This window comes from Pholcus phalangioides, unplaced genomic scaffold (genome assembly GCF_987345545.1).
Source record: "Pholcus phalangioides strain wild (caught in Gottingen) unplaced genomic scaffold, Ppha-v1.0 ptg000019l_1, whole genome shotgun sequence".
NCBI lineage: Eukaryota > Metazoa > Arthropoda > Arachnida > Araneae > Pholcidae > Pholcus > Pholcus phalangioides.
In genome coordinates, this window is record NW_028301612.1 from 8,927,903 (window position 1) to 8,951,902 (window position 24,000).

The window sequence follows — 24,000 nt, forward strand, 5'->3', positions numbered from 1 at the left end:
GGAAATGTGTACGCGCGCGGGCCACGTAATTACAATCTACTTTCTGAGTAACACAGGAAGAATTTTCACGCCGATGATTGGTTACTGCGAGCAAAAAAGCTAGCAAGACGTCACGAGAGGCGAAGTTTTGGAAACTAAATTTCAAAGTTCATTAACGAAAAATGAAAGAATTTTTTATTGAATGAGTAAATAATGATAGCTGGGTCCAGCTTCGCGAGAGCCACTATTATTGTCTTCTCGATGCACGTGAACCGCATTTTATTAAATCAGAAACAAAAATGGAAACATTTAGAAAAACAGGAAAATGACAGCGAAGAGGGAAGGATGGGAGAAAAAAATTGTATGGCTTTCAGACCAAATCGAACACACCCTGTGGTACGTGAGTCTCGTACTATAACCATTACTCCAACGGTGGATGTCGGATCCAAACGCAATAAAATGTATCTATTGTTAATCATCGCCAGCGAAAATTTCACCATGAGTGACGTAATGGTTCATAATTCATTTCGGCCAATCACGATGCTCTAAATTTCAACAATGCAGCTAGAAATGTAGGGATTGTTCATAAGCGTCCGGCGTGCTCAAGTTCTACAGAAATATGTCGTGCGCAATTTAAGTGCTCTAGAACTGTGCCATGCGTCACTCAAGTGATTCGTAATTATGCCGCGGATCACTTAAGTAATCTGGGAATGTGCCGCGGGTAACTTGAGTGATGTCGAACTGCCTCGGGGTCACTTGAGTGCTCTAAAACTGTGCAGCCACATGTCACTCAAGGGATCTGTAAATGTGTCAAGAACTACTTCAGTGCGTGTTCTTGAACTGTGTCGTGTGTCACTAAAGTGATCTGTGAATCTACCATTGGCATACGTACGTGATCTCAAAATCGGGCCTACTTGCGTGATCTGAAAATGTGCCACATGAGATAGCTCTGAGGGCCACATTTGGTCCGCGGGCCGTAGGTTTAGCATATGTGGGTCGCAATGAGTTTTATAAAAGGAAATTTGGAGTTCTTATCTTTCATAGCCTTCAAATAGCATTGAAGTTAACAGACATTATAATAGCATATACAGGTATATTTTCTTCCGATATTTTAAATTTTAAAAATGTTTTTTGCATAAAAATTTGTTTTGATCGTATTGGGGGGGGGGGGGAGGATACGAGACACCCCCCCCCCCCCCGCATATGTCGCTGGTCCCAATATGCGTTAGGAGGTAGGGGCAGAGTTGACGAAATTTTGCTGACAATTGAAGGGGGGGTAAAAACGGGCTAAAAATTTGCTGACGTAACACTTGAACGGTCACTAACACTATGTTAGAAAGGAAAAAAACACTTTCTTTGTTCCCTGGGTAGAAGTGCTTTTTTATGTTTTTGCTTAGCCTGGATAGTTGTAGAAATGATCATCATTTCTCTCAAACGTTGCTGTTGTGGTAAGGGGATCGATATTTGTGAATCGGTCTGATTGGGTGACTACTATTTCTTAGCCGAACATGCACCTCGTACACATTCCTCTGCGGAATTTCTAACGAATTGGTACATGCCAGAATGTGTTTTTGCTTATGTGTGACTCAAACGTTTTTTTCTTGTGAAGTGAAAATTGTGTTTGTTTCCCGAGTTCTGACAGTGCTGCAATCTGCCTTCCATATTTTAAAGTAAATATGGTAAATGCGTGAATTTTCATGATTGCGTGACTGAAATATTGCAACTGACGAGAAAACAACTAAGCGCCCTGATAATCATGTTAAAACTGTAAATAACTTTCTGAATGTAAGTAACGTATCTAGACGTTTCAAGAAAAAATTATCATTACAATAAAATTTCAAATTTTAAAAATCATGTGATTTTTTCCCATCTTTATTCTCCCACACATATTTGTATTTCACGGTGTTAGCCCCAGAAGCAATGCTTACTTAAGTGCACCCTCTAGAAAATGCGTTTTGTGTTTGTTAGAAAATGTAGTTTTTTTTGTAATGAATTACATTATATCTTCACTGATTAATTTCTGTGAACTCTTTCATTTATCATTCAATGTCGTTTTTTGATTTGGTAAATGTGTAATTTTGACTTCATTTTTTTAAATGCAAGTTAGATAAAAAACTAAACTAAAAAGTTACTGTTTTTAAGCATTTATTCGAAATTCGGGAAATAAGATTCAATGAACAGTTCCTAACTTACCGATTCCAGCCAGGCGCTGATCCAGGACGATATGTCGGGAGGAGCGAATTAAAAATTTCTTTAAATCACCCCGTGTTTCACTAGACAAACACATTTCCCCATATTATTCAACGCTTGGGAGGAGCGATCGTTTCTCTCCCCTTTCCCGCTGAACCCGAATCTCAGAGAAAGCGGGCATGTTCAGCTGCGAATGGACAAAGACATGCATCTTAAGATTCAAATGAAGCGAAGGCAGACATCTTCAGCTGGAAATGAAGCCGAGGTTGACATCTTCAGCTTCTAAGGGGACGGACGGACACACACACACACACCTGAAATGATTTGTACCAAAAAAATCCCTCTTCGTGAGAATAACTTATTCTGGAAATCGTATTCAAATAATACAAATTCCTTAAATTTTTATGAATTTTTAACTTATCTACAGATTTATGGGACACCTTGCATGTAAGCCGTGCTATCGCGGGAAATTACGCTAATACTAATTAAAAGTACAAATATTTAAATTATATGCAAATCAAGATTTTGAGAAAAATTTCACACTTTTTGTAACCTCATAAATAATCATAAATCATAAATATAAGTGTTACCTTTCTTTCTTCACCTCACACCAACGACTGCCGTTTCACCGGAAGGCAATTTACCGCATTATTTTACGATAACTGATAATACTAGAATTTTTATAATATTATTCCCTATCCGTCCAAAATAAAAGTGATTAAAAATCAGCATTTGATCTTAACCCGCGAGCATGCGCAAGAGAGTGTTTCACACCCCACCCGAATATATATCACAAATTTTCTAAATTTGCTATTTTCAAAATGGATATAACCAAAGCCTCCTAGATACTATTATATCTGTGTGGGAGGCTTTGGTGTAACTCAGTGTAGCTGCTTCAAAGATAATCTTTCGTTGCGGAGTAGACGTGTCAGATTTGCTCTTTTGTTCACTTGAATGCAGCTACTGAGGTGTTAAACACCCACTTGCGCGTTCTGGTGTTACTTTAGTTGCATGAAAATGTCTCTGAATTTAAGTTACGAAAAGATGAGATAAAATGCTTACACAATTTTTTGAAGATGTTTCTAGGCATGAAAAGTCAATAAATGAGTCGGATTGGTACATGCCCTGAGAGTTGTCGCAAGATCTTTCTCGGAAGATCTTGCGAGGAGATCTGCGAGGATGCTGGGGATGCCGTAGACCAGTGGTTCTCAACCTTTGGAAGCCCGCGGCCCGGTAAATCTCTTTTGCGTAAAAAAGAATTTGCAAAAAAGCGAAAGACTATACAAACATTGTTTTTTTTTGTGTGTGTGCGCAATACGAGCTGCTCCAGCAAGAATATTTGTCAAGAACACACTATTAGTGTTTGCGCGGAGTGTGTGGTTCATATTAAATAAATTCTGGTATTTACTCATAATTTCTTCCATTTTAATTAAATGTTGTTTTCAAGATATACATTTACTAAAGTTTAAATTTAGAAAAAAACAGAAGATATTGAGTAGTGGAGTGGAAACACGCGCGCTGCAGGAAAAAACACGAGAAGGGGTGCAACAAGCCCTCCTTCTCAACAAGCACCCCTTTTCCTGCAGCGCGCGTATTTCCGGGTTAAGCACCCTTGAAACGCACACCCCTAATATTAAATTTACATTGCTTCGAGATACATGACCTAATTCAAAAACCAACCGATCTCATTTCATATTATCTCATAATCAACATTTTTTTTCCCATCCCCATTCATTAACGATTCAGCCCTACGTAATGAAAATAATCTCCCCTAAACAAATGAACAGAACTGGAAAACTTTCCGGAAAGTAAAACAAACATCTAATGTATTTAACAAAACTGAACACGAGAGAGAGAAAAGAAAAATAAAAAGAACTTTAGGAATGGTCGTAGTCTTTTCCACATCGATCAATTCATTGGGTCATTTCGTGCACAAGGATGGAAGAATGATGATAATGATGGAGAGGAAAAATGAATGTACCCTTCAATAAATTAATAAGTAGATCACTTTTTAATTCTTATTATTATTTCCCGGGGAATCTTTACACATCGTAATTTTGTTGATAGCATAGAATTGGTTCCTTCCGGTTCGTTAGCACATTCTAGAAGTTTCGTCCCTCGAGGAACAAAAGCGCTGCTTTCAATTACTTGGGCTATAGATGGAAAGAAATCTCTACATCTTTTGCCCATCTTCGTGCCTTTCCTTTCGGCTTCTTCGTCGCCCCTTTTTGCGTAGTTCTCTTTTCTTCCGCTAGACTTTGGAAAAATAATCGGCCGTGATTTGCTCTCGTAAAATTTGCACTCGACGATGGAAAAATCTCTCCACACTCTTTTCCTTATTAAAACTGCTTCTCATTACTTTTTTGTTTTTCCTCACTTTTTGTGAAAAACTGTGCTTTTTTCATTTTATTTTTTTAATATTTTCTATTCTACTTTCTGAATCAAAGAACGGAGATTGCTTTAGCTGGAAAAAGAAAGTGAAATTTATATCAGAGTTCTTGTGTAATATGATGTTTCGTGATGGCACGAGAATAAAGAAGAATTGTGTGAAATTGAATTATTTTCAAGAAAATGCAATGCAGAGATTTATCACAAACAAGTACAGTCAGCCCCGCATAATCGGATATCAACGATTTCAGCACGCAATATCCGTTTTGAATAATCGGGGTATTCTATTATGTGGGGGAACACTTCAATTGCCCTTTTACAACGTTAGTAGAATTTATATATTGACAACTGATGAAGGATCAAAATTAATCAAGTTTATAAATCAGACATAAAAAATGAAATGATAATTATGTTTGATTTCAATGATCACTAAGGCTCAAATGTTGCCCTAAACAGGGCGGGGGTAAGTCGAGAAGTTCTCTATATTTGGATAAAACAACCATAAATATTTTTTATGGGCATTATATTATATTTTACCATGCATATACATTTTTTAATTTTTATAATTGCACTTTTAATTAGGTTACTGTATTTTAGAAATATATGACATCCATATTTGTTATGAAATTCCGCATTTTGCATGTTATAGCCTTGTATTTGTATTTATTTCATGGCCTAAAGATGAAACTCCATTGCTGATAAGCTGAAAAACTTCACCGAGCACTAATGATCACAACATCTAAGATTTTCACTTTCCAGTACGGAGGTCATTGCCCTCTATTAGCTCAAGAGAGACCAAAAATGAGATGATTAAATCTACCTATTGAAGACAACATTAATACTTGGAGGCCAGTACCTGTTCTCAAAAATATACTTATCTTAACTTCGTAACATATTTTCGATCAATTTCAATATGTTTCCTTTGTGTATAGCGGTTGATGTGTATTAACAATTGACGTGTATGGTAATATTCAATTATGCGGACGAAAATGTCGCTAACACTTCAGCATTGTGACTGTGAGACAGATTTTGGTGAGGGAGGATGTTATGCGAGTATGTGGGGCGACTTATTTCAAATTTGTTTCCTTTTTTAACGTTAAAGTGCACAAAGAAATAATATTTTGTTGTTGTTGAAGGGTTTCTTTCGGTATCGTTATAAAAATATGTATACACATCTGTATAAACAAATACAAATTGTTTCTAAGGCTTTGAGTTTGTAGCAAAACTACTAAATTTGCCAGGCTATAGACCTAGTTCATCGTCCTCCATTTTCGAACGAAAAGCTTGTTTGGTGGCTCCTAGTGCCATCTCTAAACATTAATTAAAAACCAACAAAAGGGGATAGCTATTTGAAACCCGAGGTTGACTTATCCGCCATCTATGAGCACAAGTGCGACGTCAGTATTATTGCTTTATCCAATCGATGTTCACTTTCCTGTTTTTTTACGATTAGATGTCACTTGAAGCGGCCGAATCAGTTTTTTGTTCAAAGATGTAGGACAATAAATACAAATACAAATACAAATACAAATACAACGCCACAACAGGCAAAATGCCCAACGAGGTGGCTGATAAAAAGATGCCCATAAAAATATGATGTCATATGTTTCAAAAATACAGCAACCCAATTAAAAATGCAATTAACACAAATTACAAACAATATATACACATGATAAAATATTATACAATGCCCATAAAGAATACTTATGGTTGTCTTATTCTAAGAATGGATAGCTTCTCGATTTACCCCAACATGTTTATCGTATTTCTTTTTAAACGTGTCAATTGTGTTACAATTTACTACCTCCGGGGGTAAGCTATTCCATTTATTAACAACCCTATTGGAGAAAAATTCCCTGCGACACCATAACCTTGCATTGCCCCTCACCAATCGATACTGGTGTCCCCTTGTAAAAGCAGTCGATCGGCGGTGTACTAAAAGTTCATGGTCCATCCTATCCATCCCATTGAAAATTTTGAAAACTTCGATCATATCTCCTCGACACCTGCGTTCATCCAATGTAAACATATTCAAAAAATGAAGTCTTTCTTCATAACTCAAGCCCTGTGTGCCAATAAGGACACGCGTAGCTCTTCTCTGCACCCCTTCAACCAAGTCTATGTCCCTCTGTAGGTATGGTCTCCAAAACCTTACAGCATACTCCAGTCCAGGACGAACTAAGCCTCGAAAAAGAGGAAGAATGACTTTAGGAGAACGCGAAGAGACCTTTTTGAAAATGAGACCAAGCATTCTATTCGTTTTTTTGACAACCGCTGAACAATGTTCAGAAAACTTAAGTCGCTCGTCAATGAGAATTCCCAAATCGGTGACTCTAGTTGCATCCGGGATAGTGACACCATTCAACTCGTAAGAGAACCGTGGGTTGTTCGAACCAAAATGAGCGACCATGCACTTATCTACGCTAAACGTCATGCTCCATTCATTTGCCCATGCTGCAATCTTGTTTAAGTTGGTCTGGAGCAACTCCCTATCGCTTTCATTTCCGATTACCCCCATTAGCTTCACATCATCTGCGAATTTGCTAGTAATTCCATCGATACCCTGATCGAGTTTGTCGATAAAAAGTGAAAAAAGTATGGGGCCAAGGACACTTCCCTGAGGAACTCCACTTGTGACGTCTGTCCAACCAGAGAATTCCCCGTTCACCATAACTCGTTGCGACCTATCTCTTAACCACGATTCTATCCAATTCAGCAAGTTGCCCCCTATTCCAATCTCGTGGAAACGCTTCAAGAGTTTGCCATGTTGGACCCGATCGAATGCCTTCTGGAAATCAAGGTAAACAACGTCGACATTTTTGCTCTTACCCAAAGCCTTAGTCACGTAATCATAGAAGCAAAGGAGGTTAGTTACACATGACTTCCCCTTCCTGAACCCATGCTGATTATCCGACAATACATTATTCTCGTCTATCCAATTCACAAACTGCCTTTTGATGATAATTTCCAAAATTTTCGAGAGGGAGCTCGTCAAACTCACTGGACGATAATTAGACACCACTTCTCTACTACCCTTCTTAAATATCGGAACAACGTTAGCCAGTTTCCAATCTCTCGGGACGATACCCTCAGCAACACTACTCCTGTATATCTGTGCGACTGGCCCCAACAATTCATTAGCACCTTCCCTGAGAACCCTGGGATAGATATCATCTGGTCCTGGTGCTTTGCTTGCACATACATTTCTTAGAAGATTTAGGACCTCCACGTCTTCCACTTGAATATCGTTGAGCGTTTTATTACCCCATGCAACACCCGTATATCGAATATCATTATCTCCATTAAAAACCGACGCGAAAAAGTCATTGAAAGCACTACACATGCCTACATTGCTCTCTACTTTTGAGCCTCCTATCGAGAGGGGGCCAACTGTCCCCTTACATCCATTATTGACGTATCGAAAAAATGATTTTGGGTCAGAGCCAATGTTATCTGCCAACCTCGATTCAACTTGCTTTTTACTATCCCTTATCGCTTTCTTAACAATGATAGGTCACCTCGTCCACTTTTATACTCTCTGAATGCTCTTTTCTTTTCAAGATAAAGGTTCCGCACGCTATCCGTGAATAAGGCAGCCGTCCTTTCTTGTTACCTTACGGGAGGAAACGGAGATGGTTATAGTGATAATGTCGATGTCACACTTGCATTCAAAGATGGTGACATCAGCTCGAATCCCAACGAGCACAGATTCAGGCACTGAAAAAGTAATGAGGACCGAAATGCATTTATGCCCCCTTATGTTCACTATTTTTAGAAATTTAGAGCATCGGTATCAGTTAAAATTTTTAATTGAGGACGGAGCAGTTTTCTATTTTCGGTTTACGGCGATTTTTGTGTAACATAAATTTTCCCACGGCCTACAAGTCAGAAGATTGTTGAAGATGAAATTGGATTCATCACAAATCATACACACAATCGTATACGAAGACAAATATTACGAATCTTACCGAATTTATATAGCATAATTTATCATCATTTCTGTTTTAATACTTAGTCAAGACTCGGAATAGAAAAATTTAGTAGTAAAAACAATGGCATCAAATTAGTTTCGGTTTCATCAATATACAGACAATGCACAATGCTTTGTCACCCACAACACTCATAGACGTATACGGGAAGGGAGAGGGGCATGGGACGTGTGCAGCCCTCAACCCGATCAAAAGAAAAGTTTAATATTTCGGTAGAAAATTAAAATATCGAAAGAAAATACCTTTTATATGCTATTCTAACCAATTTCGGTTAATTTAAGTGCTTTTTGAGCGGTGGTAAATCAAAATATCTTGAGAAGAAAATGTTTGTGCCAAATGTGCCTGTTGTGCCCCATCCAAATGTCAATCCAGCGTACGCTCTCTGACAATACCACATTCCTGTGAAAATATCCGCCGGAATCTCCACAGTGCCCGATTTCGGAATATATATATAATGCCAAAAATTGTTTCGCCGGTGATCGGCAAAGCATGGCTAAGACTACGCGAATTAGAATTTCTACGGCAATGGATTGTTAAAGGTATAATGGAAAGCTTTTCATATTCATAAATGCATACTGCAAGCATTAAACCAGAATTATGAAGATTATAAGATCCGTTATGTGCTTGATTTCATGAGTAAAATCAATTTGTACTTTTGATAAATAAATTTACCGCAGAAACGCGATTAATTGATTTGGTATGCTTCTTCCATAATCTTAGCTCATCCATTGATTGTTTCGTGACATAGATTCTTGGAATGTGACCCACGTTTTCTGATCTCGCACCAATGCACGGGCCCTCGTGTCACGCGGTGGAAAACCCCAGATCATGGTATCTTGCTTGTTCCAATCCCAAAGAGACCTGTAAATTCCGTTGAAAATACTTGACACATGTCGCGAGACCAATCGCGTACCTCTCTGTAAAATTAAACCCTAAACATTTCGAAAGTAAAATACCTTCTTTATAGTATGAACAATGAACGCTACGTGTCAATGGCTTGTCATGACGATGAGATGATAGAATTGAAAAAAAAATGTATTTTCTTGTTGATTCCAAGAATTTAAGAAGAAAATGAAGTTCAATTCTTAATTTATGAATTTATTGATTATTTTAGTGCTGCAAAATTCATAAAATTACGTTTGTTATTTTTCTTTGAATCTTAGCCCATCCGTTGATTATTCCGCGACATAGATCCTCGGAATGTGGCCCACATTCTCTGACCTCGCATCAACAGATGGGCCCCTCGCGCCATATGGTGAAAAACCTAGAGCATGGTATCTTGCTCGTTCCAATCCCAAAAGAGGGACCTGGGGATTCCGTTGAAAATACCTAACACATGTCGCAAGACCCACCCTTCCACCCACTACAAAACGGTTTAAAATAAATTACTGTGCTAATTTGTTTTTACTAATTACTCTTAAAACGCAGCTTAGGGAATTAAAAAATGGAATGGATATTTTAATGATCCTCTTCCTTATATACTGTTTTGTTGATTATACCAACAATGCATTTTCAACAAAAGCTTTCATCCACATTGTTAGTAGGTAGCCAAAAAGTTATACTTTTACTATAACAATGCGAGAACAAAAAAACATTCTCACTAATTGTATTTTTGTTTTTTGATAGTTTTATCACGGGAGACATAGGGTTTTCTTTATTTCCAAACTGGAATAGCAAACCGGATCTAGTTATCATAATAACAGATGTATTACTACCCTACGATAAAGAGCACACATAAAAACATACAGGGTGTCCAAATGGGCACGCGCAACGTCATATTCGTGCACGTTCCGATAGAAATCACTGGGATAAGCATTTTTATGCTTAGCATGGGTCGGACTTTGTTTTTCAATATAGCGTCATTGTCATGATAAGACTATAGAATTACATTTATGTTTGATATTAAAATGCTCAACTCGATGATCTCGTTTGGAATCTGCAGAAATCCGATACTGCGTGCCAATTGCCATACGCTGTATTTCAGTGGGCACTCTTAGAATTACGTGTTCAAACATACTGTGTAAAATATGCTAACAGAACAGCTATGACAGTTTTTCCTGGAGTGAAGAAGGAGCGTTGCTTCCACATTCTCTCTTACTTTGTGCTTTTACATGGAATACTTATTACTATAATATATTATAATATATTACTCTACCCACAGCATCAATTGGGCAAGTAATGTCATTGAAGGAAGGTCTGTTATTGAGAGTCATATATATATATTTTTTGATTTTTTAACTGTATATCACCATTATAACAATTCAAAGCTGTAAGATTTAAGAAGGAAAGCTGCAAAATGTGAGGAAACGACACTATATTTGTGGGACATGCGATAGATTATCACCATTAGGGAAAAGTCACCCCCCCTACTAAACCAGACACGCACCTTGTCCATATTCCTCTGCGGAACTTCTAACGAATTGGTACATGTTGGAATGTGTGTGTGTATGTGTAGTGAACCTGACGTGAAGTTTGTTTCTGTGCAATGCTTATTGTGTGTAATGCTTCCATCTGCCATCAATTTCTCTAACTAATACAAATACAAATACAACGCCACAACAGGCAAAATTTAATTAGATGTAGACAAATTTTGGAATCATGGAAACTCACTCTTGACACTTACAGGCTGGACGTGTAATCACTTATTTCATTTAGAGTGCCAATGGCGTGATCTAAAATAACAAAAAGAAAACTAGAAGACGTACCCAAGTCACCATTCACGGTATACCTAATGATAACACCACAAACTAATAATTGATAATTCAAATGATTTCAGAAAATTATTTATTAATATTATTATCTCATTCCAATCCCTTCAAAAAAAAAAAAAATTATCTCCACACACCGGCTAATGCTCAGCAGGCTTCTGAAAATGGTTTTGAAATTTTCGAAAAAGGAAGAAGTTTACCCTCGAGAGATATCTTTTGGGGGGTTTCTCTCTTCTCTACGTTAAATTGAAACTCATTAATTTTGGAGTCCACTTAATCATGTGACATCGAACGAAACTTGCACGTGAAGACTCAGGTGAATCAGTTTTAATTCCTTCTCAATGAGTGCCTCGAGGCAGCCATACTTAAAATAACATTTGCATACACGCGGAAAAACAAACACGGAAGAAACCGCGGAGAAACCCTCGAAGCCGCACTTGTTAGTAATGCGTTTTTGGAAATTAAGAACCTCGACCTCAAATCTTTCATTTCTGAGAACACGGTACAATCCAAATTTTGCAGTATCGCACACGATGTTAATTATTATTTATCCAGGTATCTCATTAAATATTCTCCCCCGACGATTCCCTTTATTTATTTTACGAACAAAGAATAACCTTCAAAAATCTTGAGATCGAGATGATCGTCAAGTGAGTGAGTGTGTGTGGATTGTTTGGTAGAGGCTTCTTCAAATTACGAGGAATTATTTAATTACATAACGAACTCGATAAATCAAAGTTGTTTTTTAAGAGACCCAGAACATGAAGCTATTGAATAAAGTGTTCGTTATTGTATTGGATCTAGATCAGAGGTGTCGTCGAATATTTTAGGGTTTTCTTGGTAACATTGGGAATTTTTTTTTTTTTGGAAAGTGTTAGTTACCAGTGGTTATTTATTGCCATCTTTCACCAGTAAATAATCGATGACGCATATCTCTGTAAATCTTGCCAAATTAACGACAAACTTGGTGGGTTTGGTGGCAGCTTCAATATGATGCCAAACAAAAAAATGTAAAGTCACGCGAGTCATCGAGATTTTTCTAGAAGGTTCATTTTCCCCTTTACAAGTGGCTGCGCTTTTCCCGGGACTAGAGAGTTGTTTATCGCCCTCCCTATTTTTACGTTCCGTCAAGATCCGTGCGTGTGAATTCGTAGGAATAGCTGTTGTGTGGAATAAAGCTGTGACGTCCTTCATTTTGTTTCGTCCTCAGCTCATTTCAAGGACTTGCGTGAGACTTTATCCCGAACACCGTGATGAAACAAATGGAGAGGTATCTGATGGACATTACCAAAAAATTCCCGACTAATAACTGGCTTTGTTTTCTAAAATTCTACATTGCCGTCATATACGGAAAGGTTTATAGTCCTCTTGCCCAGTGTTTCTCAGCCGTTTTATGTCGCGGGTCCCCCCCTCCGTAAAGAAGTTCAATTCTTCACGGGACCCCTGTAGTGTCAGGTTAATTCAACATAATAAATGCCGAATTCAAGGGTCCTAAACCTTCTCTAACCACGATCCGAAATCAATAACAGTATCAACTTAACGACCAATGACTTATATTTTCGAAATTAGTGAAACAAGTGGCGCAAAAAGATTCCTAACATGACTGTTAGTGGAATTGTACGATCTCTCCGACCAAAGTTTGGATCACGATCCATAGATTAAGAACTTAAGAATCGATGTCTGTAAGTGGATTAGCTCGGCCGATCTCGGAAGCCCCCTAAGAGCCAAGTTTGGGTTGCAATCACCACGGTTAAGAACCCTTATCTGTAAGTCGATTTGTACGACCCATCTCGGAAGACACCACAAGCGACGTGTGGCCGGCTATTGATACGTTGAGAACCTCTGACTGTGAGTAAATTTACACCCATTTCGGAAGCCACTGCGAATCAGATTTGGGTCAAGACTCATAAGTTAAGAGCCCTTACGAATCAAGTTTGGGTTGTGGCCCTTGAGACAAGAATTTTGCCCTGGCTGCAAGTGGATTTGTACGATCCATCTCGAAAGCCCTTACGAAACAAGTTTGGGTCACGATTTTATAGGCAAATATAGTTGCTGAAATGCTAAATTGCTGAAAAATCACCAATATTGTTAAATAGACGGCTACTACTCGCACTGGGTTTAATTTTGACGACACCCTTCCATAAAATTCAAAATATATTGCTCTTTATACTTTGGCATATCATAAAATATTTAATGAACTACAATTTCACACCACAAAATGAAGTGAATGAAAATGATCCAGCGAGCCTTTACAAAATACACACAGACCCCCATGGGTCTGCTGACCCACATGTTGGATTATAAAATCCAGACATTCTTGATCTCATTACTATGAGGGCCCCACGCTACCAGAGCTTCCAAGCCGTGGCCTAGTGGGATGCATTCAGATATCTTCAAGGTAACTTTCAAAGTAGCCTATCGTTCACTTTGGGTGCTGTTTCGTATATATATATGCAAATGTTTCGACGATAGATCCAAAAATGTTGATTTGCATAGAGCGCGCTCGCGCACGTGTGTGTCATCTGCGCAAATCTTCAAACTGTGACGGACCACTACAGAATTTTGCATAGAGATCAGAGAAGGACAGAAAGTTCAAAGTTGATTCAAAGAATAAATGACGCAAGATTTGAGCCGCTCAAGTGTTCTGAAACTATGTCGCACATTACTCTAGTGGCATTATGTCACTTAAGTGGTGCAGAACTGCACCACAGATCAATGGAGTGATCTCGTTGTATCCCTTTTGGTTCATTTTTAAAAAATAGGAGTTGAGGTAGCGGGACACATCAGATGACTTCTAGGCTACCATTTGGCCAGAGGGCCCTGGGTCGAGCATGTATGTGTTTCAGTAAATGCGATAGATCGATTACTATGAATACTTACCAATCGTCTTGGTAAGTTTGATGAACTATTACTGGTGCATATGCATAATACAAAAGCGTCGTTGGTAAAGTTAATAAATAATAATGCAACTATAACTTTTTCCGGAGATTATGCTCAATACCAAAGTGTCGTTGGTAAATTAGATAAATACATGAAATGCATCCCCCTCGATCTGTGAATATGCATAATACCCTAGTGTAATTGGAGAATTTCATAAATATAAAATAAATTCCAACGTCTGGTATGCGTGATGAATATATAGTCCCACCCGATATAGTGATAACAAATTTTATTATCATACCTCGATATAATGATAATAAATTTTACTATCGTAACACCGATATAATGATACAATACATTTATGAATTATCATGTATAGTATGTCATATATAGTATGATTTATCATGTTTACCAATGACGCGGCTCTTTGGTGTTATGCGTAATCACCAGTAAAAGTGATAATTTTGTTAGTACTTATTAAATTTACCAACAACATCTGATGCACGGTAAAGTCGGTAAGATCGTCGGTAGAGTGATCGTCAAAGATCGTCGGTAAAAGTGATAAATTTAGAAAAATTTATCAGACTTACGAACGATGGTTAAGGTGATTAATTTAGGGAAATTTATCAAATTTACCAACGATGCTTTGGTACTATGTATAATCGCCGGTAAAAATGATTAATTTAGGAAAATTCATCACATTTACCAACGATGCTTGTGTACTACGCATAAAATTCACTATAATAACCTGTTATTATGTATAATAGCCGCATTTATCACATTTACTGTAGCATATCGTGATGACCTTCTATACTTTGGGCACATTACATCAGAAATATATTCCAAAATTAAAGAACATTCCCGTTCCCTCCTTGCAAAAGTCACATGAAGTCAGAAAACGAGTCATTTTCCGAACATTTCCTAGACGAAGATCTAACTTTAGGATTTATTACGGACGTTAAGGCTTTCCTCTAAGACCATTTAAAGAGTTATAAGAATTTCCTCCCGTGAGAAGATATTCGGGGTGCCCATAATAATACGAAACAAGCATATCTAAGCCACTAGTATCAAATGCAATGGGGGGGGGGGGGCTGTCCATTACTCAAGGTGCATTTTGGATAACGGTATTCGGAAGACATATAACACTAACGAAATGCCGGACACAAAAGATATTGCGCTTATCGGTTTAATGTTGCGTAGTCCATTACAAGGGAAGCGAACAATATTTAATTTTCCTCTCTCTTGCTATACGGTGCGTTGGATTCCATTCAACACGGATATTTGGTGAGAATTACCAGCCGGGATGGCGGTGGAAGTGAAGGAATTCGTGGGAATTGAAATAGCTGCTATCATTGCTCTCGACGGGCAGAATTCTAGCAAGAGGATATGAAGCTTGAAATATGACTCTTTAACTAGAAAACTATAATATCCACTCATCAACAACTCCTCTTCCTTTCACGTTACATAACGCGATGTTAAATTGACAAAGCGACCATTATGAAATTTAATTTCGGAACCCTGATTGTCGAGATTTCCACTCGCTCGAAAACAGCGCATCTAATGATAGGGTGGATGGAAATCGAAAATATTATTTCCGAACGTGTACAACACAACGTACGAGATAATCTGGAAAATTAACTAACGTTATTATGGTAGTTTTTCTAAGAAGTTTACTGAAGGGATTTTTGATGTTTGTGATTGAAGTTTTACTGCAAAAGTGAGTGATTTTAACGTGTGTTATTGATTTGTTTGAGGGGATGGTAAAAAAAAAACCAAAGCTGTGAGAGTTAATAAAAGAAATTAATATTTTCTTTGTGTGTGGGCATTTGTGGTTTGTGATTTTGATGAGCTATTTGAAAGATTTAGATCAGAGGTGTGCACAACCTCGATTAGGTGAAGAAATGCGGCCTGCCAATGGGTTCTGTTTGGATCGCGAAAGGTGCTCCGTTAGAAAAATATCAATTCACATAATATTCACATGATATGTGAGGCAATATAACAATATTCACAATATATGTGAGAAAGGTCTAGATAGTTATAAATACCTAGCATCAAAAACCTAGCAATATGGTCGTCAACAAAGAAGAGCAAAAGCTAACCGACAACGCTCATTTCCCAACTTTTCGCCAATTTTTGAATTCAGATATCTCAGCGAATATAGCCTTTAGAAATCTGGAATTTTTTTATGTATTTTCAAAAGCCTGCCCCCCCCCCCTAAATAACGGGCCTGGACAGGGCAACAACATTCTAATTGGAAGTTTAAAGACAAGAGGACAGTGTGTAAAAATCAGGATATTTTAATTTTTTTACACACTGCATTTTCACTCTGAAAACTGAAATTATACCTCTACTACTTAGTTGATGAGATAAAGGCCACATTAGCACTTACGGGACACCCTGTATATATTCAAAAGCCTTATATAGTGGAGGTTATTCACGCAATTTTTCGGAAATCTATATTGATAATAATAATAATAATACACAGTAATTATTTTTCTTTTCTCATTGAGATTTGGACTAAATTTTTAATTTTCACATTTTTCCAATCATTATTTTACGTAATTGCAATTATCATTGTTCGTGTAATTATCACGAATGATTTTTTTTAGACATGCGAGATACATTTTACTCCAATCTTAAAACCTTAGATAAAAATGTCTATCCTCACAAGCACCCTTAGCGAGAAATGTTTGGGGTATAAAGATACTATATTACTTGCATAACCGGTATCCGAGAATATTGTGCCATCAACGAACTCAGAAAGGCAACTGCTCCGTAGTGATTTCTGGAAACTTCCTATTTGTCTACTTCGAACAATGAAAGATTGCTTAATAGCGTACAAATGTTCGAGAAACGAAACGATTGCTGAAACCTTAGCTGTTTCATATCACACATGCGCCACTACTCCTTCATGGCAAGATTGTATTGAATATGTATTTTACACTGCCAAGCCCGAAATTGGCCATTTCCCGAACTGATCGGTCCTGTTGAGTCGGACAATGTCCGAATTTTGGGCATTCACTTGCACCTATATATGTCGATCTCCCATCCCCCACTAGGATTTGGGAGAGAGAGAGAGAGAGGTATCAAAATATATATATCATATATATTTTGTTATATCACTGCCACGTTGGCGTAGTTTTTTGTGTGTTAATTATGACCATTTATAATTATGGTTATCTATGGCCCGGGCCGCGGCCCGGTACTGGGATCTGATATCATTGATAACGGCCCGCGAGTGATTAGCCGTTTCATTTTTCCTCGTTGATTATGTGTTGGTTATGTGTTTGGCCGATCCTCCGACTCACAAAAATGAATGAAACCGGGCAGCGTTCTTGAAAAGGTTGAGAACCACTGATCTATGACAACCGTAACGTTAAAAGGAATCGGAATATCGATATATTAAGCCCCGTTTACACAAGAAATGAAATGTCCAGGTAAGTTACCGGTAACGCTACACACCGTTTATCACCGGAAGTTGCCACTGGTCATTCGGGTTGAACGGAACTGGTGGGCTCAAGATGGCTAATGAAGTAGCCATAACAGTAGTTTTCGCGGCACAAAGGATTATGGGAGAGGAGATCGAAGTCACCCACCATTATTCAACAACAAAGGTGGAACTCTTTTAACGGATCTCCGTCCCTAATTATTTCTTTTCCCCCATAAGAACAAAAAAGTTGTCATACAGGTAATAATCACCAGCCGCTGTACGGTCGTGTGGGCATCGTGCTGGACTTGAACGATGCTGGAAGTCCAGAGGATCCAGGTTCGAACACCGTTGACGGCACAGTGGTGGTCTTCTGAGAGGTACTCCTGCGCGCGCGAGCCAGTCTCCCATTTGAAAAAGTCCCTCCGCAGAGAGTAGGCAGACCTACAACACGATACCGACATAATATGAAAATTCAAGCATTTCCAACTTTACTTCAGTAAACGGATGCAATGAAAGCATTCGAAATTGGTCGTTCAGTAATTTGTACGGTGTAGTGGGCGATTCTTGAGCATTACTGAAAAGAATTATACACTTTTTGAATATGAACTTGACAACCTTGTTTGTTCTCGGGAAAATATTCTAATGGGCCCCCCTCATAATTGAAGACCCCTCTTCATTTATTACAACAATATCTAATAACGTATCAGGTGAGATAAGTTGCAGTAATTTCCTTGATAATCAAGTGAGGAGAGGTCCAACAAATAATATTAGAGCAACCGATACGTTGATATGTATATAAATCCTAAATACACAAACCGTGAATCAAAGTAAATGCGTATATACACCCTCCCCATCTTCTAAAAAAATTAATGCCGGGAAGAGAGAGATGCCAAAGATTCGAGAACTTGCTTGCATATGAATGTTTGATGGATGATTTTGCTGGAAGAACCATTAGCCCGATGCACCATCACCCACCGTCGCCACCAACGCGAAACAACTTCGTCCTTATTCGCGGCATTTTCACTCCGTCTGGACATAAATCACTCTCTTTGGTCCTCTTCGCCTTCGATAGCATAGTACGTGCGTACTGTAAGTCTGCATACGCATATCATCGAATAAAATAAGATTTTTCTTGGTCACTGAAGCTCTTTGATGATCAGAAAACGATAGCGATTTTATTCCACTCTCTCCTTTTTTTTTCAATTCTTCTCCGCGGCGCTATAACGACAGATATCGGTGATAAATGACCATTTAATAACGTATTAATGGTCGGAATCATATGCTTTTATTTCATTTTCTTTCTGATGAAGGAAAGTATATATATATATTAAAATATTTAAAACAGCATTTTACACAACAGGAAACGGGATAACGTTATAAAAACATTTTTACTACTATTATACAATCCGCCTTGCTCATTATCTATGATCAAGATGGTGTTCGGCTATTGTATAAGATTTCTATAGGATAGTTAAAGAAAACAGAATGATTTCTGTGAGAGATTTTTCTTTTCGTTTTATTTACTCAGGGAGGATACGATACTGTCTTTTTAACGACTAAATAACGATTGATTTCCGAGATTTCGCCATAAAAGAAGAGAAAATTATCAGCATGGAGCATGTATTTCTGAATTATGTCTTTCAAATTGTCGATTTTTGATTTGTTATCTTCTCATGAATATAAAAATTTTATGTTCCGGAATTTTGATAGCGGCTGTAAATATATGCTATAGAATATATGATTTACAACAGGGTGTATTGAGTCGTCTCACAAGTTATGTCATTTTTTAGCATGGTATTAAAAAAAATAAAGCTGTTGTCCGATAGACTTTTTAGAAGCTCTTTATTGTAGAACGATTTGATATAAAAGTCCGTAGAAACTTTAAAAATTCATAAAAACCGGAAAAATAACAGAAATAAAAATGGTTTGCAGAGTTAGCATCGCTAGGTCCCTGGAGTTTTTAAGAGAGGAAAAAAAATAACAAAAAACAATCGATAGGTGGGAAAAAACAGTCGAAATCGCACTGGTAGGAGCGATTTCGGTAGTAATATGCATATGAGACGGTTGTAAGAACTTGCGCGCTCCTAATCCACAACCAGTTCGCCGTTGTAAACCGTGTATGAGGACCTGCTACACTCTGCCGTTGCTGGATTTGTGACTCGCCTGCAATATGTTATTTCCTGTGGTGGTGGTCACGTTGAACGCATACTGCTGTAATAAACGATTTCGTGGTATTCTGCTCGTTATTTGCGCATCTTTTCTTTGACTGTATACGTCAGCGCCACCTATGGGCTGGTTTATGAGTTAATTTTTCTTCCTGTCAAAAAAATTCCCGTGACCTCTATAGCGATGCTAACCCTGCAAACTGTTTTTATTTTGGTCATTTTTCAGTTTTTTTTTACGAATTTTTGAATTTTCTACGGACTTTTTGCCCACCCTGTACTAAGCAGCATGGAAGTAGCTTGCTATCGTGCTGCTCAGTAGTATGTATATTCGCGGTCTTATGATTGCGTTATTTGGGGGCAAATGGAACCCAGATAATGTAAACTGACCTTGATTCCTACTTGCATTGGCTGTATCATCTGAGGTATGAAATTGAAGAAAGATATAAAGCTCCTGAGTGAGCATTAATCACTTCTATAGGCCTCAAAAATTGAGTAGTGAAGGGCGTGACTTATAAAAAAAATGAAGTAAAAATAAGTAAATATATATAAAAATTTTAGAAGTGTAGGTTCAGGTCACGTTTAGGTTGAAGTTGCACTAGTGATATTAGCGGTTCCCCTCACACCCGTGTATCTTATGTGCCATTTTTTTATTTGTTGCCAATTTTTAATTATTTGTGCTCGGGCTCTTTGATTTGCTCTCTGCATTGGCATTTGAACTCAGTGATTGTTGAAAGGTTACACGACTGGCAAACACATGTTATGACGCAAAACCTGTTCTTCAATAATAATAGGAAATGATCATTGCGAAACATCGATTGTATTACGTGCACTTCCATCAAAAATATTTACCCATTAACACTTTTTTCCCGACAAATTGGCAAATACATATATTTATTTTTCTCATTTAATAATTTCTGTATAAAAGGTTAACATTGCAGTTAAATTCAATTACTCGGTATTCTTCAGTTTAATTTGGCGCTTTACTGTTTGCTCCGCAATAAAAGAGTTTCCTCTATCAAGTAAGTTATGTTTAATATTGCATTTAATATTGATTATTCCATCTTATACGTCTCATAATACATACACGGATGAGATAATCGTGTACAAAATTATTTCGTTAATTATTTAAACGGCCCAAAATAATTTTTTGAACAAAACTATGTGGAAAATTCACAGACTCAAAAACTACCGCTGGGGGAAATCACTAACAATGGCGAGGGAGAATGAATGAGTGACCGAGCAAGTGGGTGAGTTACCAAGTTGATGAACAATTGGGTGATGGACCGTATGAGTAACCAAGTGAATGGGTGAATGGCCGAGTGAGGGAGCCAGTGACCGTATGGGTTACCGAGTGAGTGATTGAGAGAGTCAATAACCGCACGAGTGACCAAATGAGTGGGTGGGTGACAGTATGAAACACCGAGTGGATAAGCGATTGAGTGACTGAGAAAGTGGGTGAGTAATCGAGTGAGCCACAATATCACACTGCACATCTGCTCTTCCACTAACTACTATAATATAGTAGTTAGTGGAAGAGATATCTTTTCGCTTTCTACGACACAAAACCCTCCTCATTTGAGGTAAAGGAAGTAAGTTGCTTTTTGCATCAGTCCGGGGTTGCGTGTGTGTGTGAGCGGTTCATACATCTATCTATCTATCTTCCACTATTCGATCAACCCATCACTCTCCTGCTCATCCACTCATTCGCTATATGAATTGTACTTTCCGATGAATTGCACTGTGTCGATGAATTGTCATGTCGGTGACTTGTTAGCGATGAATTTTCGCACTCGAAAATATGTATAATTATTGATGCCAATAATATTCTCAGAAATAAATCTTCAGACTTATTAAAACGCTTACCTCTTTCAATAAGCTCGCGTTATTTGATTCGGTATGTCCCGCAAATAATTATTTCTAATAATATTTCCCATTTCTTCAAGATATTTGAAGAATGAAGATAATCTTCCTGTTGAGTCTGTTTGTGTTGATTTCAATGGCCAGTGGTAAATACAATTTAGATTTTGAATTGTTTTGAAAAAGCGTGATGCAATGTTGATTTTTATTATATCGAATTAGAGTAAAACCTCTCTTTAGTGGACACTCGAGGGGCAAAAAAAAAATTGTTCGTAAAAGAGGGGTGACCGTAACGGGGGGGGGGTCCTGTACTGATTGTAATATATTGTATCATCAGTACTGAAATGTTTCTTTATTTGAATATGAATGAAATTCTGACAATATGAGATACGTTTAAAGTCATGAAAGTACATAATTATTGCAGAGATACGAAATTTTAATTACAAAAGGAATATTATACAAGGTTTACATATATTTCAACTTCTTCAGAATGTATGTACCGTCCTTGCAATCGTACGTACTGTCTTTGCAAACAGTCGTTGCAATCACATCACAATGAATTCAAAAATGTGCACTTTCCCCAGCACAAAGATGACGTGAAGTTTGGGGTCACGGCCAATATGCATCAAATGACTCCTAAGGCCATATTTTACCTGCAATCCATTTGTTGAGCACATATGATGTTCAAGTGTGCATCAAGTGCACATATGATGTATCATGCTTCAAGTTCATGAAATTTAAATGAAATCAATAAAATTACAAATTAATCATGAATTTGCTATCGGATATTTTGTGAATGGGGTGTACTAATGTGGCTTTTGAAGACATGCGCTATAGACAGAAAAAAGCCTGATCAAACCTTAAACAATTATACATTTTAAAATACCGTGCATTTCTTTTTTGTTCTGAATTATCAGATTATTTTTGATTTTTTAATAACTGTCAGTGTGATGGATGCAGAATTTTTACACAGCTCCCACAGGGTGTCCGAAAAAGGACTCCTTTATTTTAAAATGAAATTACTTAGGAGCGGTAATCGATAGAAGAATAAAACAAGCGCTATGCTTATTCTGAAAGCTGTAAAAATCTGATACAGAAAATTCAAAAATAGTTACAAATATTGCCGAAAATGAGTGCGGTATGGTGTTATCCGGTTTAGAGTCCGGTCCGACAAATACGCTATAAACTTACTGTCCTTTGCAATCAGTCATTGCAATCACATCACGATGAATTCATAAATGTGCACCTTTTGCAACACAGAGATGGCGCAAATGATCACTCTTGAACGGTACAGTTTTCGAACAGTTTGTCGCCTGGATTGGAGAATCTACAAGATACTTCGCAAGATGTGGCCCAACCGCACCCCTACCAAAACGTGTTTTGCGTTTCTTGAGGAACACTTCGAGAATAGTCATTGTTCTCATTGAACTACTTCAGATAAATGGGAACAGACATGGATTTGCCAAAATGCTCACCAAATGCTTACCCCCTGGCACCACTTTCTGTGGGACAAATTGAATATCACTTTTCCGGAAGACTTCCGCAACACTGTGGGTGAGCTTCAAGATTTGATCTGTGAGGCATTTGCGTTCATTTCCGTTGAAATACTACAGAGAATAACTAAAAATTTGATTCTTCGTTTGCGCCCTCTATGTGCTGCGAAAGGTGCACATTCTGTGATGAATCACATCCATTGCAATGTGATTGCAACGACTGCTCGCAAGGAACAGTTTATGACCCATTTCTCGGATTCCAAACTGCGAATACATCATGCAGCTCCCCTGTCGGCAATATTTTAACTAATTTTGAATCTCCTGTATCAGATTTCTACGGCTTTCAGAACAAACATGCCGCTTGTTTTATTCTTCTCTCGAACAGCGTTGTCGAATTATATAATTTTAAAATCAAGAGTCCTTTCCCGGACACACTGTGTATAATTCGTAAAATAATTACATAAAATAAATATTACCTTCATACACTTTTTTTGAACTCATGTTTAGGTTCGAAATGTGTAAATTGCATGTTTCTTTGCATGAAGTACGGGAAAATTGTTACCGAATGTGAAGGCTATTACGGATGCACATGCGGCGAGTACAGAAGTAACTACTATTGATCACTTAGAAAACATGGCGAATATGTCGACTATGGTGTGTGATTAAAAGTATCGAAAAGAGTAATAATATTTGTCGCATTTCATTTTTTGTTTGTTTTTCCTCAATGAGTGGGAAATCACATGATATTTCTAGACTTGGAAGAAAGTTCATATCAACATTGTACACAGGGCTTCAGAAATTCCTTCTTGTGTCAGTATAGAGATGTTTTGACGTGAAAACGTCTTTTAAATCATGGCATGCCGTAAAAGTCGAGGGAAACAAGTTTTATTAATGCCGGAGTTCTAGTCCGTACCCAGCCTG

General features: G+C 37.7%; 1 long non-coding RNA gene across 1 annotated transcript; it reads left to right on the plus strand.

The window, feature by feature from the left end:
- Positions 1 to 20,695: 20,695 nt before the first annotated feature.
- Positions 20,696 to 23,715, plus strand: LOC149071196 (uncharacterized). The gene is made up of 3 exons (XR_016194686.1): positions 20,696 to 20,748; positions 21,673 to 21,735; positions 23,587 to 23,715. It is a non-coding gene; the product is annotated as an uncharacterized LOC149071196 (long non-coding RNA).
- The last annotated feature ends 285 nt before the right edge of the window (positions 23,716 to 24,000 follow it).